This window comes from Garra rufa, chromosome 17 (assembly GCF_049309525.1).
Source record: "Garra rufa chromosome 17, GarRuf1.0, whole genome shotgun sequence".
NCBI classification, from domain to species: Eukaryota; Metazoa; Chordata; class Actinopteri; order Cypriniformes; family Cyprinidae; genus Garra; species Garra rufa.
In genome coordinates this window covers 15,574,214-15,592,530 of record NC_133377.1, presented here as the reverse complement: position 1 = coordinate 15,592,530, position 18,317 = coordinate 15,574,214, and positions in this window count along the sequence as shown.

Genomic DNA, 18,317 nt, shown 5'->3' with positions numbered 1-18,317 from the left:
ACCTCCATACTAGGTTTTCTGTAATTGTACATTGGACCTGCACATGGTCAAGAATTTAGCACCAAAGCGGTTTCATTTTAGCAGTTTTCTTGATATATCTGGTGTGAATTGCTCTCTTAAGGTGATATCACAGCATCTTAGTGGGTTTGAGGTCAGGACATGATTGCTTCACTCCAGAGGGTCTGTTTTCTTCTGTTAAGGGAGTCATATGATGCCATTTTAAAAGATAATTATTTTGTGTATTGGGTGTAACACAATATGCTAGCATGCTTTAATGTTCAAAAAACACATTATTATTCACATACTGTTCATTATTGTAGCTCCTCTATGCACAGTCTTTCTAAAACGCATCGATTTTTACAAAGCCCCTACTTCTGAAAAGCTCAGTGTGCTCTGATTGGCCAGCTGACCCAGAGCGTTGTGACTGGCCAAACATTTAAAGCGTTTGTTGGAAATGTCATATCCCTTACCATCATCAGTTTCCAAAGCAATTATAAATACAGTTCATAACGTCGTCAGTTGTACCCGAGTGAGATTCTGAAAATGTGGATGACCAAGCCAATCAGTTGGAAGGAACTTTGCAAGAACGACTTCAGCAGAACGAATCAGAATCACAACAAACAATATGTGTTACTCTTCACGTCACCAAACTACACATTTGAACAGTCAATAGCCAATAATAAAACACACTCACAGGCTCTGATTGTCCAGGCAAAGTTGGAATTGCCCCATTTTTTTTTAGAAACAGTCTTTGTGCACAGCTGGCCTTTTTCTCTTCCAGGTTCAGAAAACTGTTCACCATAAAATACCCTGCACACACTTTAACAGTTGGGTTGTATTATTCTGAAACAGTGTTGTAAGTAAATCTTAACCACTGATTTCTAATTGCGTCCACTTTCGGAAGGCCAAATAAAGTGTTTTTTGTTGGCTTTCGAAACTGCATCTCCACAACATGGCAGCAGCAACCTGAAACCTCATCTTTCTTTCTTTGCGTATACATCTGAGCAATATTATGCAAATATTTTCACATAGTGATGTAAGTATGTGAGGGGAATTTAATCGATGCATTTTCGGTTGGTCTGTATCAGACTTCTCTTTTAGATTAAAAAAAAATCATTTTGTGGGAGACTTTGTAGCTTTGTAACTTTGCAGACCCTTTACATGCACAAATAGCTCCATAACACACTACAGACAAAGGAAAACATGAAAATGCATCATATGGCCCCTTTAAAGTCATTCTGTTGTTGATTTAGTCCTGTGTTTTGGATTATTTTTCTTACTTCTGTCAAGCATCAATTGGTGGTCAGATGGCTTTACGTTCTACTGATTAATGTCGACTCTCATTACAGTAGTGTGCTGATAAACCTTAAAATTCACTTTCTGTTGAAGACAGCGAGATGTCCAGGACCTGAGGCAATATGTGTGTTTTTCACGACATGTTGTGTGGTGTTTTGAGATGTTTCTGAGGTGTGGTTGAGGTCAGACATTGCTTCTGGGAGCATTCATTGGGGGGCAGTCGTGGCCTAATGGTAAGAGTCGGACTTGTAACCCAAAGGTTGCGGGCTCAAGTCTCAGATCCGGCAGGGATTGTAGGTGGGGGGAGTGAATATCCAGCACTCTCTCAACCCTCAATACCATGACTAATGCCGAGTTCAGACTGCATGATTTCAGCCCCGATTTTGACTCGCCGACAGGTTTTGAGAAATCGCCGACAAATGCCCGAAATCACAGGCAAATCGGTGCTCGTTCACGTGAGTGACAATCACACAGTGTGAAATATCAAAGACGCGATCTGAGAGAATCGCCGACGTGTCGCAGACACCCGTGAGATATTTGGCATGCTAAATATCTGGACCTGTCGGCGATTCAAAATCATGCCGTGTGAATGGTGATCTGACTGAACATAACATCGGCGATTACCTACAGCCAATGAGACGGCAACATCCAGGCCAGCGGGAAGTTGGGGGAGGAGTTACGAAGGTATTAGACCACAATATCAACAAGCATAGTTCGCTTCTTTTCTTTTTGCTGCAAATGAGTGCACATGCAATTTGTATGACAAGCTTCTTGCGGGCTACCATTTTTTTTTAAATAATAATCCCAGTCTCACGTGAGAACTTGCACGCCTGACCTCGCGTTGTTTCTATGTCACTTCTCGCGTGTGTTTGGTTGTGAGATGTAGTTTGCGGAACGGGACAAAGTTGTCGGCGATTCTTCCTATTGTAAAGTCATGCAGTGTGAAACCCCCTGTCGCCGATCCATCGTGCAGTGTGAACACAGCAGTGACGGAATGCTACCCCAGATAGTCATGCAGTGTGAAAACATCTGTGACGCGATTGCTTTGAAAATCGTGCAGTCTGAACTCGGCATAAGTTGAGGCCCATGAGCAAGGCACCGAAATCCCAACTGCTCCCTGGGTACCGCAGCAATATGGCTTCCCACTGCTCCAGGTGTGTGTGCGCACTTCGATGGGTTAAATGCAGAGCACAAATTCCAAGTATGTGTCACAATTCTTGGCCACACGTCACATCGTTTTTCTTTTTTCTTTTCCTTGTGGTAAATAGCACACTCAAAATTAGTGAGTGTTTTTTTTATAAGGTCTGATGACTGTGACTAACATCTATAATGCACCTGAACAAGATTTGGATATCTGTGTAGTGTAAACAGGTTTACAGTCTTTGGGTGAGTGTCGTGAAGACATAGTAAAACATAGTACTATAAACTTAAACTTAATATTAAGGAGATTAATTTTCTTAATCCAAAGTCATTGTTCTTCCTTTTTACTTATGAGTCAAACATGTTGACAAGTTTTTTTGTGATTCACTCATTGAAGCACATACAATACAGTTCCCTCCATTAATGTTGGCACCCATGGTAAATATGAGCAAAGTCGACTGTGAAAATAAATCTGCACTGTTAATCCTTTTGATCTTTATTTTAAAAATTACAGTTCTAACCTTTCATTGAAGTTAAACAGTTGAACGTTTGGGGAAACTCACATTATGAAATAAACATTTTTCTTTAATGCAAGTTGGCCACAATTATTGGCATCCCTAGAAATTCTAATGAGTAAATTATCTCTGAAGTATATTTATTCATATTTAAAAAAGTTTAGCACACCAGGGTGACTAAGAGAATAAAATTATCCAGCCATGGCGTTCTGTTCCACAGTATTATTAAAGAGTTACTTCAACTAAGAATTAAAATTAGCCCATTATTTACTGACCCTCCATGCATCCTAGGTACCAGAATACCAGGATAATTTTTAATATAACTCCGATTGGATTTCTCTGAAAGAAGCAAGTCATGTCCACCTAGGATGCTTGGAGGGTGAGTGAATTATTATGCTTTATAGGAGAAAACTCAGAGCTGTTATCTTGGGAAAAGGACATTTTTAATAATTGGGTACCAATAATTGTGGCCAAAGTAAACTAGAGAAAGTCGTTTATTTTCATAATAAGATTTCCCCCACAGTTTCAATTGTTTTACTGCAATGATAGGTTAGAATTTTGTGATTTTTTGAATGAAAGATCAAAAGGATAATCAATGCAGATTTATTTCCACAGCCACCTTTACTCATATTTACCAAGGGTGCCAATATTAATGGAAGGCACTGTACGTATATACAGATCTGCGTATACAGTCATTTGATGTTATTGTTAGGTAAGGAAAGACTGCAAAAACACTCAATATAAATAATGAGAATATTTCGCAAGCATATCTCATCTTCCCAAACTGCATTAGAGCAGCAGCAACACTGAATCTTCAGGCGATACAATCAACTCTCACTGTATGAGAGCAATGAATAACAGCATGTGTGTCTGTGAGAAATGGAGCAGGAAACAGTCAGATAATGTACTCTGAGTTTCATATTTGGGCAGGTGGCTTTTACTTCATACGGACATCCTGACCTGTAGAAGATGAAAAACCAACAGAAAGTAGATAGAAACAGAATATCTCTGTGTGTGTCATATTTCTATGCATATCAAAGTATCAACTTATCAGCTAAATTAATGTAACATGAACGACTTCTTAGTAGGTAGTTCCCTGTATTGATAGTTGACTAGAGCTGGATGTGTGTGAGTGTGTTTGTCAGGGCTCAGATGGTGGCGTGTGCGTCCACTACACAACTGTAAATTAAAGTGTTCTTCACACAGGAGTGTGTGTAATTAACTGCAGCCCATCTCTCTAGGGTTCTCTCTGTGCGTGTGTATTTAAACGTTAATTCGCACGTCCAGTGTTTCAGTAAAGCGTCCACACATTCAGCAGAGCAGCATCTGTTTCCCAGCACACACTGCTCACTAATGAGTGTGAGTCTAATCCATCTGACGGCCGAATCCTGCTGGACTCCTCAGGGATCAGATCCGTCTGTGGCCCGAATCAATCCTCCTCCAGAGCAGCCTGACAGGGCTTTGCACCGCATGTATTCTATTCATGTATAAAATAAGACGATTAATGTAGTTTCCTCCAGCGTTGGATTTAGTGTTTTTGTAGTTTCATCCTCAGATGGATCATCTAGTCAGGGCGTTTATAATCTGATGCATATTACATGCAAATTTGGCTATATATAATTTTCAGATCTCGGATTTCTCTCTCTCTTTTTTTAAATATACATTTATATAATACTATATTAGATTTTATTAAAGTAGTTTATTTATTTTCATAAATTAATTAATAACACCCCTCACATTTCAGCAACCATTTTAGTATGTCTTCTCAAGGGACAATAGTATAGAAATTAAACTTGGATATATTTTAGAGTAGTCAATGAGCAGCTTGTATAGCAGTATAGATTTATTGTCCCCTGAAAATTACTCAACATATAGCCATTATTGTCAAAGTAGCTGGCAACAAAAGTTAGTACACCCTAAGTGAACTTGTAAAAGTATATAAAAGTCCAAAGTGTCAATATATTGTGTTAGCACCATTGTTATCTAGCACTGCCTTAATCCTGCTATGCATGGAATTGACCAGAGCTGCACAGGCTGTTGCTGGGATCCTCTTCCACTCCTCACGGAGCTGCTGGATGGTGCTTCTCCACCTTATGCTTGAGGATGCCCCACAGGTGCTTAATAGGGTTCAGGTCTGGAGACATACTTGGCCACCCCATCACCTTCACCTTCAGCTTCCTCAGCAAGGCAGTTGTCATCATGGTGGTGTGTTTGGGATCGTTATCATGTTGGAAAACTGCTGTTCGACCTAGTTTCTGGAGGGAAGGCATCATGTTCTGCTTCAGAATGTATGGTACATAATGGAATCCATGTTTCCCTCAATGAACTGCAGCTCCCCAGAACCAGCAGCACTCATGCAGCACCAGACCATGACGCTACCACCACCATGCTTGACTGTAGACAAGACAATATTTTCTTTTCACGCTGGACACCATCTGAGTCAAACAAGTTTATCTTATAATTTCATCAGACCACAGGACATGGTTCCAGTAATTCATGCTCTTGGACAGGTTGTCTTCAGCAAACTGTTTGCGGGCTTTCTTGTGAGCCAGCTTCAGATGAGGCTTCTTTCTGGGACGACGCCTATGCAAACTGACTTGTTGCAGTATGCGGTGTATGGTCTGAGCACTGACAAGCTGACCTTCTACTTCTGCAACCTTTAAAGCAATGCTGGCAGCACTCATGCATCTGTTTTTTGAAGCCAGGTTCTGCACCTGACGCACAGAACGAGAGCTCAAATTCATTGATCAACTCTTGCAAGGCCTGTTCAGAATGGAACCCATCTTGGAAAACCTCTGTATGACCCTGACCACTGTAGTGTAACTTTGTTTCGGGGTGTTACTGAACCTCTAATAGTCTTGGCCATCTTTGTGGAGAGCAACAATTCTCAAATCCTCATAATATGTCAGATATTATTAAAACAATTTATTTATTTAGATATATTAATAAAAACATTAATAAAACATCTATATACATTTAAATTTAAATGACAATTTATTATATTTTATTATAATTATATAATTATTATTTATATATACTGTGTCTGCTTTATTAAATTAATATTAATTAATAAACATCATTTTTATTATTATTATTTTAAATTATTATTACTAAATTGTATATATGTTATTCTAATATATTCTGATATTATCACTATATATATATATATATATATATATATATATATATATATATATATATATGTGTTACGGAAGCAGACCAAACAAGAGAGGTAAGTGATAAATATAACAATGTTTATTATCAGCAGAGCGTTGTGGATAAGATGACGTGCAGAACCGGGTAAGTATAAACAGTCCAGGTATGATATTCGATGATTAGAGATGAATACTGAAGACAGATCCTTTTCCTTTCCAGGAACGACGGGAGGAGGACTCCGACCCACACACACACACCGTTGGTGACAGACGAACAGGCTTATGGCTGACCACAGCTGACTGGAACAGAGAACAGACTTCGTACTGGAATAGATGAGACAACAGGTAAGTTTCAACAGGTAAATAGCGAGGTAAGTATGTCTTTGAAGTTTGTGAACTCGACAGAGAAACACAATGAGTCCGCTTCGTGCAAACGAGCCCGGACACTGAGTGAGGTGTGTGGTGTGCTTATATGTGGTGCTGGTGATGGGTTTCAGGTGCGTCTGATTAGTAATCAGGTGACTGTGATCGTTGAGTGAGTGAGGGAGTAGAACCTGGCCAATCCGTGACAATATGAAGAATAAACTTGTGTTTTTGTCATTTACATTATTATTATTTTTTATAATATTTTTGTGTTTTTATTAATTTTTATGTTTTATTATTTTAATTATTTTAGTACTTCGAGTTAACTAAATGAAAACTAGATGAAATAAAATAAGTTTAAATCGTTAGATTTTGTTTCACTTAATGATCTTTTTTATTTCACATATTTTTTAATGGTTTTAATGTAAGTTAACAATAATAACAGACAAAAGCTGTAGTTCCTGCGCTATCATCTTAAAATCTGCAGCGATTAATGCAGTGCGCGCGCCAGTGGAGGATTGGTTTGTCAAATCCAATCATTCTTTGCTTCTTTCCTCATTGTAAAGAGGCTTTTACTCCCCAACCTCATATAAACTCTGTCAGGTTTTGTGCAGTGGTCTGACGCCGGTGCGTCTCTGAGCTAATTCCCGGCTGAAGTGCTTCTTATTTAAGGACCATATGGGTGTACAGATCGTTTCATCTTCACAAGTGCCATCTATATTAGTGTCCGTTGAAAACAAACTCATGTTTTATGCTCCTAAAATAGGCTGCAGACAAATCAGCAACGAGCAAAAGCATTGCGTGCTTTAGTGAACTAGGCCTCCCAGCATTCCATGGGTCATGTGACCACCGTTGCCACCGGTAACATCACATCTGTTGCATGTTGTGATGAGACGGATGCTGAGTCTTCAGCTGATGGAATCCTCCCGTTTGTCTCCGTTTGAGACGGGGGATTATAGTGGTTTCCGAGGAATGTTCATTAGAGACGAGGCAAGACTCATTTCAGGAGCGACGGGCTCCAGATGATCCCTGCAGTCTGACTGACGGAGGAATGCAATCCAGCAAAGAATGCTAGAAATTATTGCATTAATTCTGTTAAAATGCGACGGTGAATGCCAGAAAATTTTCATTTATAATCAGTTTGAAATTGAGAATTTATTAATTAATTTTCTGTCCGAAAACTTTAAGGTAGTAACAATAGTTAAGTTTTCTGTATTAAATTACCTATAATATGTCTTATATATTTTTTAAAGGGGACATTGGATGCAAAATTCACTTTTATGTGGTATTTTGTCACAAACGGGACGACCAAGAGTGAGGATCCAAATGCAAGGCTTTATTAAGCAGATCGTAGTCAGACAGACAGGGTCGAAAACACCAGCAAACATGAACAGCGAAGACAATCCAATAGCGTAATCCAATAAACAAGCGTGGGTCAAAATCCAAGTGGGCAGTCCAAATGAAACAATGAAATGAAAACAAGAAACTAGAAAACTAAGACTAAGACTGGGAAAACAAAAACAGAACTATGGCTAGGGAACAACAAGGAGACTAGGAAACCTGAGAGCAAAGGAAAACGCTTGGTAGAGTCCGCTGGAGCAAAACAATACTTCGCGATGTGTGTGTGTGATGAGCTGGCTTTTATGTCTGATAAACAGGAAGTAACCATAGAGGCAGCAGAGGGAGCAGCAACAGTCAGTGGGGGTAAGGGCTCCCTCTGCTGGCCTGGCGTGACATAGCCCCCCCTCAAGGAGCGGCTTCCAGACGCTCCAAAAAACAACAGGAGGAAACAGTCCAGGGGAGCGGTGGGGGGGCCAGGAGACTGAGGCAGAACAGGTTGGGCAAAGGCCCTCCAGAGCAGGGCAGGAGATTCAGGAGCCCTCCAGGGCAGGGCTGGAGGCAGAGCAGTCCTTTGAGGTGGAGCAAGAGTCTTAGGAGCCCTCCAGGGCGGAGCAGGAGGCTTAGCGACCCTCCGGGGCAGAGCAGGAAGCGTAGAAGCCCTCCAGGGCGGAGCCGAAGGCGGAGCAAGGGGTTTAGGAACCCTCCAGGGCGGAGCAGGAGGCGGAGCGGCCCTCCAGGGCAGAGCAGGAGGCGCAGGAGCCCTCCAGGGCGGAGCAGGAGGCGCAGGAACCCTCCAGGGCGGAGCAGAAGGCGCAGGAGCCCTCCAGGGCGGAACAGGAGGCGCAGGAGCCCTCCAGGGCGAATCAGGAGGCGCAGGAGCCCTCCAGGGCGGAACAGGAGGCGCAGGAGCCCTCCAGGGCAGAACAGGAGGCGCAGGAGCCCTCCAGGGCGGAGCAGGAGGCGCAGGAGCCCTCCAGGGCGAATCAGGAGGCGCAGGAGCCCTCCAGGGCGGAACAGGAGGCGCAGGAGCCCTCCAGGGCAGAACAGGAGGCGCAGGGGCCCTCCAGGGCGGAACAGGAGGCGTAGAAGCCCTCCAGGGCGGAACAGGAGGCCGCATTATGGACTGGGACCTGGGGAGAACAGAGATAGAGGAGGCAGACAGAGCAAGGAGAGAAGTAGAGAGTTCATGGGAGAACGTGGCCTCCATAGCCGTGACCAGGCAGACGAGAACTTCAGGAACGACTTTCGTGGCAGTTCCTGGGCAGACAGAGACTTCTGGAACGGCCCCAGACGCCAAGACAGAGATGACAGGGAACCTAGGCGGAGCAGGCAGGGCAGGGAATTTTGGCGGAGCAGACAGAGCAAGGGACCTTGGCGGAGCAGACAGAGCAAGGAGTCTTGGCGGAACAGGCAGAGCAAGGAACCTTGGCGGAGCAGGTAGAGCAAGGAGTCCTGGCGGAGCAGATATAGCAGGGAACCCTGGCGGTGCTGGCAGAGCAGGGAGCACTGGCGGTGCTGGCAGAGCAGGGAGCACAGGCGATGCGGGCAGAGCGTGAAGCCTTGGCTGAGCGGGCAGAGCGTGAAGCCTTGGCGGAGCGGGCAGAGCGTGAAGCCTTGGCGGAGCGGGCAGAGCGTGAAGCCTTGGCGGAGCGGGCAGAGCGTGAAGCCTTGGCGGAGCGGGCAGAGCGTGAAGCCTTGGCGGAGCGGGCAGAGCGTGAAGCCTTGGCGGAGCGGGCAGAGCGTGAAGCCTTGGCGGAGCGGGCAGAGCGTGAAGCCTTGGCGGAGCAGACAGAGCAAGGAGTCTTGGCGGAACAGGCAGAGCAAGGAACCTTGGCGGAGCAGGTAGAGCAAGGAGTCCTGGCGGAGCAGATATAGCAGGGAACCCTGGCGGTGCTGGCAGAGCAGGGAGCACTGGCGGTGCTGGCAGAGCAGGGAGCACAGGCGATGCGGGCAGAGCGTGAAGCCTTGGCTGAGCGGGCAGAGCGTGAAGCCTTGGCGGAGCGGGCAGAGCGTGAAGCCTTGGCGGAGCGGGCAGAGCGTGAAGCCTTGGCGGAGCGGGCAGAGCGTGAAGCCTTGGCGGAGCGGGCAGAGCGTGAAGCCTTGGCGGAGCGGGCAGAGCGTGAAGCCTTGGCGGAGCGGGCAGAGCGTGAAGCCTTGGCGGAGCGGGCAGAGCGTGAAGCCTTGGCGGAGCGGGCAGGGCGTGAAGCCTTGGCGGAGCGGGCAGAGCGTGAAGTTCCGCTATGTACGCCACCTCCGAAAGAGGTATAGGCGCAGCGGACATGCCTGTAGATGAGGTCTCCAGAACAAACTTGTGGGCAGACTCATGGGCCGAAGAGGCAACTGGGGCGCAGTGTGCAGCCCACACACTCAAAATGGCGATAGCCATAACAGGTAACACAGTTGGCAGAGGAATGCCCTCCGGGTCATTGGGCGTGGGGCTTGGGAGCGTTGGCTCTGCGTGACTTGGGAGCGTTGGTTCTGCATGGCTTGGCAGCGTTGGCTCTGCATGGCTTGGGAGCGTTGGCTCTGCATGGCTTGGGAGCGTTGGCTCTGCATGGCTTGGGAGCGTTGGCTCTGCATGGCTTGGGAGCGTTGGCTCTGCATGGCTTGGGAGCGTTGGCTCTGCATGGCTTGGGAGCGTTGGCTCTGCATGGCTTGGGAGTGAAGGCTCTGGATGCTCAGGGGAGATGTGACTTGGCAGTGAAGAAGTAGCTATGACCTGACTCGTCATGACAAGAGCAGCAGTGACTTGATTTGGCGTGAAAGGGACAGCTGTGGCTTGGCTTGGCTCGGAGGGAACAGCTGCTTGACTTGGCCTGACAGGAACAGCAGCTGTATCTTGACTTGACTTGGTAGGAACGGCAGCTGGTGCAGGTTCGAGAGAAGCAGATATGACGTTCACAGGCGATGGCTTGGTTGACGTGGCGTGAGCAGACGCTGGCTTGGTTGACGTGGCGCTAGCAGACGCTGGCTTGGCTGATGTGGCGCTAGCAGACGCTGGCTTGGCTGATGTGGGGTGAGCAGACGTTGGCTCGGCTGACAGTAAGGGACCAGCCGAACGAGCTGACAGCAGTGGTGGGTCCTCCAAGCTAGACATTAGTCTCTGATACGTCCTGGAAGGGTGAGAGTCTGACGCTGTAGCCACCCTGTTAATAACAGCCTCAGGTATGGCGGCCATTTTGTGTGCCAGCACGGGCGTGGCGGTCATCTTGGGTGCAGGCTCTGGCGTGGCGGCCCTCTTTGCAGCAGGCTCTGGCGTGGCGGCCATCTTTGCAGCAGGCTCTGGCGTGGCGGCCATCTTTGCAGCAGGCTCAGGCGTGGCGGCCATCTTAGCAGCAGGCTCTGGCGTGGCGACCATCTTAGCAGCAGGCTCTGGCGTGGCGGCCATCTTTGCAGCAGGCTCTGGCGTGGTGGCCATTCTGACCGGGAACTCAGGAACGGAAGCCATCCTATGAACGTGCTTTGGAACGGCGGCCATCTTGTGAGCAGGGTCTGGAAGAGCGGCCATTTTGCGAACAGGATCAGGAAGGGCGGCCATCTTGGGTGCAGTCTCAGGAAAGGCGGCCATCTTATGAGCTGACTCGGGAAGGACAGCCATCTTGGAAGCAGGCTTTGGGACGGCGGCCATCTTGTGAACTGGCTTGGGGGTGGCAGCCATCTTGTGAACAGGCTTGGGGATGGCGGCCATCTTGTGATCGGGCCTTGGGGTGGCAGCCATCTTGTGAGAGAAGTCAGACGTGGTAGATTTCTTGTGAGCTGGGTCCAATCGGGTGACCATCTTGAATGCGGACTCAGGAAGGATGGTCATTCCGAAAGCTGATTCGGGAAAGGCGGCCATTTTGTGAACAGGTTTAGGGAAGGTAGCCATCTTGTGAAGGGGCTCCTGAAAGGCAGACATCTTATGAACAGGCTTTGAACTAGCAGACATCTTGTGCTTTGGCTCTGGGCTAGTAGACATCTTGTGCTGTGGCTCGAAGCTAGCAGACGTCCTGTGCTGTGGCTCGAAGCTAGCAGACATCTTGTGCTGTGGCTCGAAGCTAGCAGACATCTTGTGCTGTGGCTTGAAGCTAGCAGACATCTTGTGCTGGGGCTCAACTAGAATACCCACAGTACATGGAGAGCCGCATAACGACAGTGCATAGTTCATATAATCCTTCAGTGAGCATAAGGATTTCCCCCCAGGCAACATTGATCTTGTTGGTTCATTCAGCCCCATACGGAATAAGTCCTTAAAGTATACCTCATCAAAAAATGATACTTTATGCAACAACTCACTGAAACGTTGAACATATTCCTTGATGGGGAGATCTCCTTGTCTGAGGAGCAGAAGTTGGTCGACTGGGTCCATGTTGTGATGCTGGTGGTGAGTAAAGCCGCTGGATCCGGGTGTGGCGAAGTATTCTGTCACAAACGGGACGACCAAGAGTGAGGATCCAAATGCAAGGCTTTATTAAGCAGATCGTAGTCAGACAGACAGGGTCGAAAACACCAGCAAACATGAACAGCGAAGACAATCCAATAGCGTAATCCAATAAACAAGCGTGGGTCAAAATCCAAGTGGGCAGTCCAAATGAAACAATGAAATGAAAACAAGAAACTAGAAAACTAAGACTAAGACTGGGAAAACAAAAACAGAACTATGGCTAGGGAACAACAAGGAGACTAGGAAACCTGAGAGCAAAGGAAAACGCTTGGTAGAGTCCGCTGGAGCAAAACAATACTTCGCGATGTGTGTGTGTGATGAGCTGGCTTTTATGTCTGATAAACAGGAAGTAACCATAGAGGCAGCAGAGGGAGCAGCAACAGTCAGTGGGGGTAAGGGCTCCCTCTGCTGGCCTGGCGTGACATATTTAGTGTTACTTAGCAGTGTGTGAACACAACCACCCTACAATGATAAAAATCTATTCACTTTTTTTTAATCCCTAAAAACCTAGTTTATACATTTATTTTGTAATAAGTTTTAGGTATAAATAATAGTTAAATACATATTGGCTGGTCAAGGCCTATTATAAAAACAGAAACATTCTTTTTTTTTTTTTTTTACTTTTTTACTTTAGACATTTCATTTTGAGCTTTCCATTGTGAGAACTTACCCCATATAGTGAGACAACATGCCCTGAGATCCATTTTCACACTGAGGACACCTGAGGGACTCATATGCAACTATTACAGAAGGTTCAAACACTCACTGATGCTCCAGAAGGAAAACGATGCATTAGCTGGGGGTGAAAACTTTTGAACAGAATAAATATGTGTACATTTTTCTTATGTCTCCTAAATGTAATTTTTTTTTAAATTTAAATTTTTTAAATTTACCAGACCCTTAAATTCAAAAAGTTGGGTTTACATGTTTTATGGGGACATTCCATAGGCGTAATGGTTTTTATACTGTACAAACCATACTTTCTATTGCCCTACACCTACCCTACACCTAAACCTAGCCCTCATAGGAGATTGTGCACACTTTTACTTCCTCAAAAAAACTCATTGTGCATGATTTATAAACCTGTTTCCTCATGGGGACCTAAGAAATGTCCCCACAAGGTCAAAATCTACTGGTATTCCTATCCTTGTGGGGACATTTGGTCCCCACAACGTGATGAATACCACACACACACACACACACACACACACACACACACACACACACACACACACACACACACCCACACACACACACACACACACACACACACACACACACACACACACACACACACACACACACAAAGCTGTGGATCATTCAACACAGTATCAAGAATCAAGTGTATGCAAACTTTTGAACAGGGTCATTTTTTTTTATTCAACTATTATTTTTTTCTTGTGGACTATGTAAACATATTTTATGTGAAATGTCTTATCCAGGCCAGTACTTTATAAAAAAATAGCATGCATTTTTTTATGATCCCTCTTGTTTTAATAATTAACATTTTGCAGATTCTGTAAGGTGTATGTAAACTTTTGACTTCAACTGTATTTTAGGTAATACGTTTTCAGGTAGTAGTGACATAACTATTATGTGTTAAATAGCCCATAATACAAAATATTATTTTGTGTATTTCACTTTCTCACTTTAGACATTTAATTTCTTAAAATGCATTATTTTTAAATCTGTGCAAATAATAAGCAGTGTCTTATTGCCACATTTTCCCCCATGTACTGTATAGTTTGTGAAATGTTGCCATTGTTTTAAGTTTTAAGTAACTGTAGCTGTAAATGTCAGAAATTATTACATTTAGAACAACTCTAAATAATTAGACATTATACATTTATTGTTCTGGCTTTTACTTTTTTCCTCAGATATTACATTTCTACAGATGTATTATTGCATTACGTTTAAGCATTCACTGAGGTAAAAAGCGTGACCTGTTCTCTATCTTGAACATGATTGATCATATTTAATACATATTAGTGAACCCGAGGGTGATTCTGTACTAAGTAACAGTTGTGAAACAGTCTGTAATTGAACATCACTGTGATTAATTATATTAATGCGAAGTACGTGTGACACTGAGGCTGTAATGGAAAAATCCATATTGGAAATACAATCATATACTGAAGGCTGAATATGAAACCATCTGTGTGTTTTATGATAGAAAGAAGAGAAACTAAATTGCCATTGTGGGACTAGATTCACATTTATTCATTTAGCAGCTCCAATGTGAATTACAATACAACAAATGATAAGAAAGACTTATTAGAGTGAGCCAGAAAGCAAAGCAAACAGAAGAAAAAGAGATGGATTTAAACAGAAAAATCGGAAATTGGACTCATCAATGAGTGTGTTTACAGTAATGCAGTTAAAGTTAAAGTTAATAGGCTAGAAATGTGAAGTTTTGTGTTTAAGAGTTTTGACTGATTTTGTGGCTGTTCTTTTCCCCATAGACTTTCACTGTCAGTGTATCACTGTAAAGAGTCTAAATAATTTTCTGTGGTAATCGACAATGTGTCACAGACACTGTCCGTAGAGCTTAGCTTGTATTGAACTGGAATATTCCTGTAATGTGATCTGAAGACTTCAAATGGGAGAGTATGAGATCTCTAATGAGTCTCTGTGTGTGTGTGTGTGTATATGTGTGTGTGTTGAGGCAGTGTTCATGTTTGTTGGGTTGTTCGAGCTCCCAATGTCTTTCTCATCCCTCAGAAAGACTGATTTCTCCACAAGGGACCAGTGAAAAGGGCAAATCTGCTAGATCAGCTGGCTATCAGTTATATGAAACACACACACACACACACACAAACCTCGGGCAGGTCGAGCTCATGGGAGTGTGAGACAGGGGATCGTTTTCATCATCTGACATTTTCATATCCACTCCATCAGCATATGCTAAACAGAGAGAGCAGCTATTAGAAAGAGCTGTCTAGTAAACAAATCACAAAGAGAAGTAGGCTCAGGCATCGCTATCTGGAATATCAGTTATAGCTGTTTGTATGTTATTTGATTTTCTTCTTATTAATAAACAAATAGTAGTAGGAATAATAGTAATAAGAGTAATAGTTCATTTGGGAACACTTGTTCATTTGTTAACATTAGTTAAAGTAATAACTACACTCTTAAAAATAAAGGTTCTTCAAAAGGTTCTTCAAACGATGCCATAGAAGAACCATTTTTGGTTCAACAAAGAACCATTCAGTCAAAGGTTCTTTAAAGAACCATTTTCATAATCTGAAGAACCTTGCCACAAAGAACCATTTGTGAAACCAGATGTTAAAGGTCCTATATAGAACCATTTAGACAAAAAGGTTCTTCTATGACATCGTGAAGCACCTTTATTTTTAAGAGTGTAACATGAACAAACAATAAACAATAAATTTATTACAGTATTTATAATTCTTTGGTAATGTTATTTAATAAAATTACAGTCATTCATTGTTTGTTCATGTTAGTTCACAGTGCATTAACTGTTAACAAACACAGCTTAAGATTTTAATAATAATGCATTAGTAAATGCAGAAGTTATCATTTATTTAGATGAATAAATGCTGCAGAAGTATTGGTTATTCTTAGTTCACATTAACTAATGTAGTTAATCGTAAGCATTATCTTCGTTTATCATTATCTAAGCCAGTTTTGTCAAATATTTTTGTACTAAAATGCTGGAATGATGCATGAATTATGATTTTAGAAAGTTATTCCAAATGTTTAATTATTTTTAGATTAAGCATATTGGGAAGTACTGTATGTGGTGATATCTATCTGGAATAGTTCAATCAGGATGTTGTTGGTAACTATACAAAGCAAGTTGCATGTAATATATCATGTAATATATGTAATAAGTTGTCACTTCTTGTTTAAAAGGGATGTTTAAGGTCTAGGTATACAAATGCTTTTGACTAAATTCAAAGTCTTAAACAGTCTAGTCAGATGAAACCTGGGGTCCCTGAAATAAGAAATGTCCACTGAGTGGCACAAAAAAACAAACAAACAGATGAACGTACATATGGTACATTTTTTGTGACGTTGGTTTTGTATGCGTCACCGTAGTTCTGACTTGAAATGTCCGTTGAGTGGCGCTATAATTATATAATTCTAATGCTCCGTGACATTTTAAAATAACGTACCATCTTCAGTACACCTTAACCTAGACAATATCTTTATACTTGTTCAGAAAGCAAAACATATAGAGCTGAAATTATAACTGTGTCCAAAAATCCCTGCTGTAAAAAAAACAGCTTAAATCTGCCCAGGCTGGTTGGGTGATTTTGTCTGGTCAACCAGGCTGGTTTTAGCTGGTCAGTAGGCTGGTTTTAGAGGGGTTTTGGCCACTTTCCCAGCCTGGCAATGGTTTTAGCTGGTCAGGCTGGGGGAAAAAAACAGCTACTTCCAGCTTAAACTAGCTAAGACCAGCCAACCAGCCTAGGCTGCTTTTAGCTGTTTGTCTGTTTTGTTTTGTTTTCAGCAGGGATGATTACAAGTGCGTGCTGTTTTATCACCTGTTAGACACTGAAGTGATATTTACTTATTGGTACGCATTTTGCGTCTTGTGAAAAAGTTACCACAGGTATGTTTTCGTCATGAGATCATGTAGAACAAAACACAAGGTTCACAATGCAAGTATTTTTGTCTTTTATTTTTCAGTTAAAATATTTAGACATCTGTAAAATGACAAATTTACTCAAGAGCACTTTAAAAGGCTTGTTTTCATTGGTCACATTATCGCTGCCAGTGCAGTAAAACACTTGAAACACTCAAAGACACATATAATCTTTAAAAAAAAAAGTCTTAATATTTAATGCAGTGTTTCTTCTGAAGTAAATGTATCTTATTTAAGAGTTTAGAACCTTGATTTCAAATCAGAATACAGGACACAGAGCCTCCGCAAAGCTGCCAGAAAAACATAATATGTAGAAGATAAAACAAATAGTGCATCCGGAAAGTATTCACAGCGGTTCACTTTTTCCACATTTTGTTATGTTACAGCTTTATTCCAAAATGGATTCAATTCATTATTTTCCTCCACATTCTACAAACAACAGCCCGTAAAGGCAACGTAACAAAAGTTTGTTTGAAATCTTTGCAAATGTATAAAAAAAAAAAAATCAAATATATCACATCTACCTAAGTATTCAAAGCCTCAATCAAATCTCAGTACTTCGTTGAAGCACCTTTGGCACCAATTAGAGCCTCAAGTCTTTGAGTTTGATGCTACAAGCATGGAACACCTATTTTGGGCCAGTTTCTCCCATTCTTCTTCGCAGTACCTCACAAGCTCCATCAGGTTGGATCGGTAGCGTCAGTGCACAGCCGTTTTCAGATCTCTCCAGAGATGTTCAATGTGGTTCAAGTCTGGGCTCTGGCTGGGCCAATCAAGGACATTCACAGAGTTGTCCCGTAGCCACTCCTTTGTTATCTTGGCTGTGTGCTAAGGGTCGCCCTCCTGTTGAAAGATGAACTGTCACCCCATGAGGTCCAGAGTGCTCTGGAGCAGGTTTTTATCAAGAATGTGTCTGAACATTACTGCATTCATCTTTCCCTCTATCCTAGTCTCCCAGTTCCTGCTGCTATAAAAAACATCCCCACAGCATGATGCTGCCACCACCATGCTTCGCTGTAGGAATGGAATTGGCCAGGTGATGAGTGGTGTCTGGTTTCCTCCAGACACGAGGCTTGGCATTCAGGACAAAGAGTTCAATCTTCGTTTTATCAGACCAGAGAATTTTGTTTCTCATGGTTTGAGAGTCCCTCAGGTGCCTTCTAACTCCAGGTGGGCTGTCATGTGCCTTTTACTGAGGAGTGGCTTCTGTCTAGCCACTCTATCATACAGGCCTGATTGGTGGAGTGCTGCAGAGATGGTTGTTCTAGAAGGTTCTCCTCTCTCCACAGAGGAACGCTGGAGCTCTTTCAGAGTGACTATTGGGTTCTTGGTCATCTCCCTGACTAAGGCCCTTTCCCCTTGATTGCTTTGGCTGGGTGGCCCATTCTAGGAAGAGCTCCATTTACGGATGATGGAGGCCACATGCTCATTTAGATCTTATATAGACAGGTGTGTGCCTTTCCAAATCAACA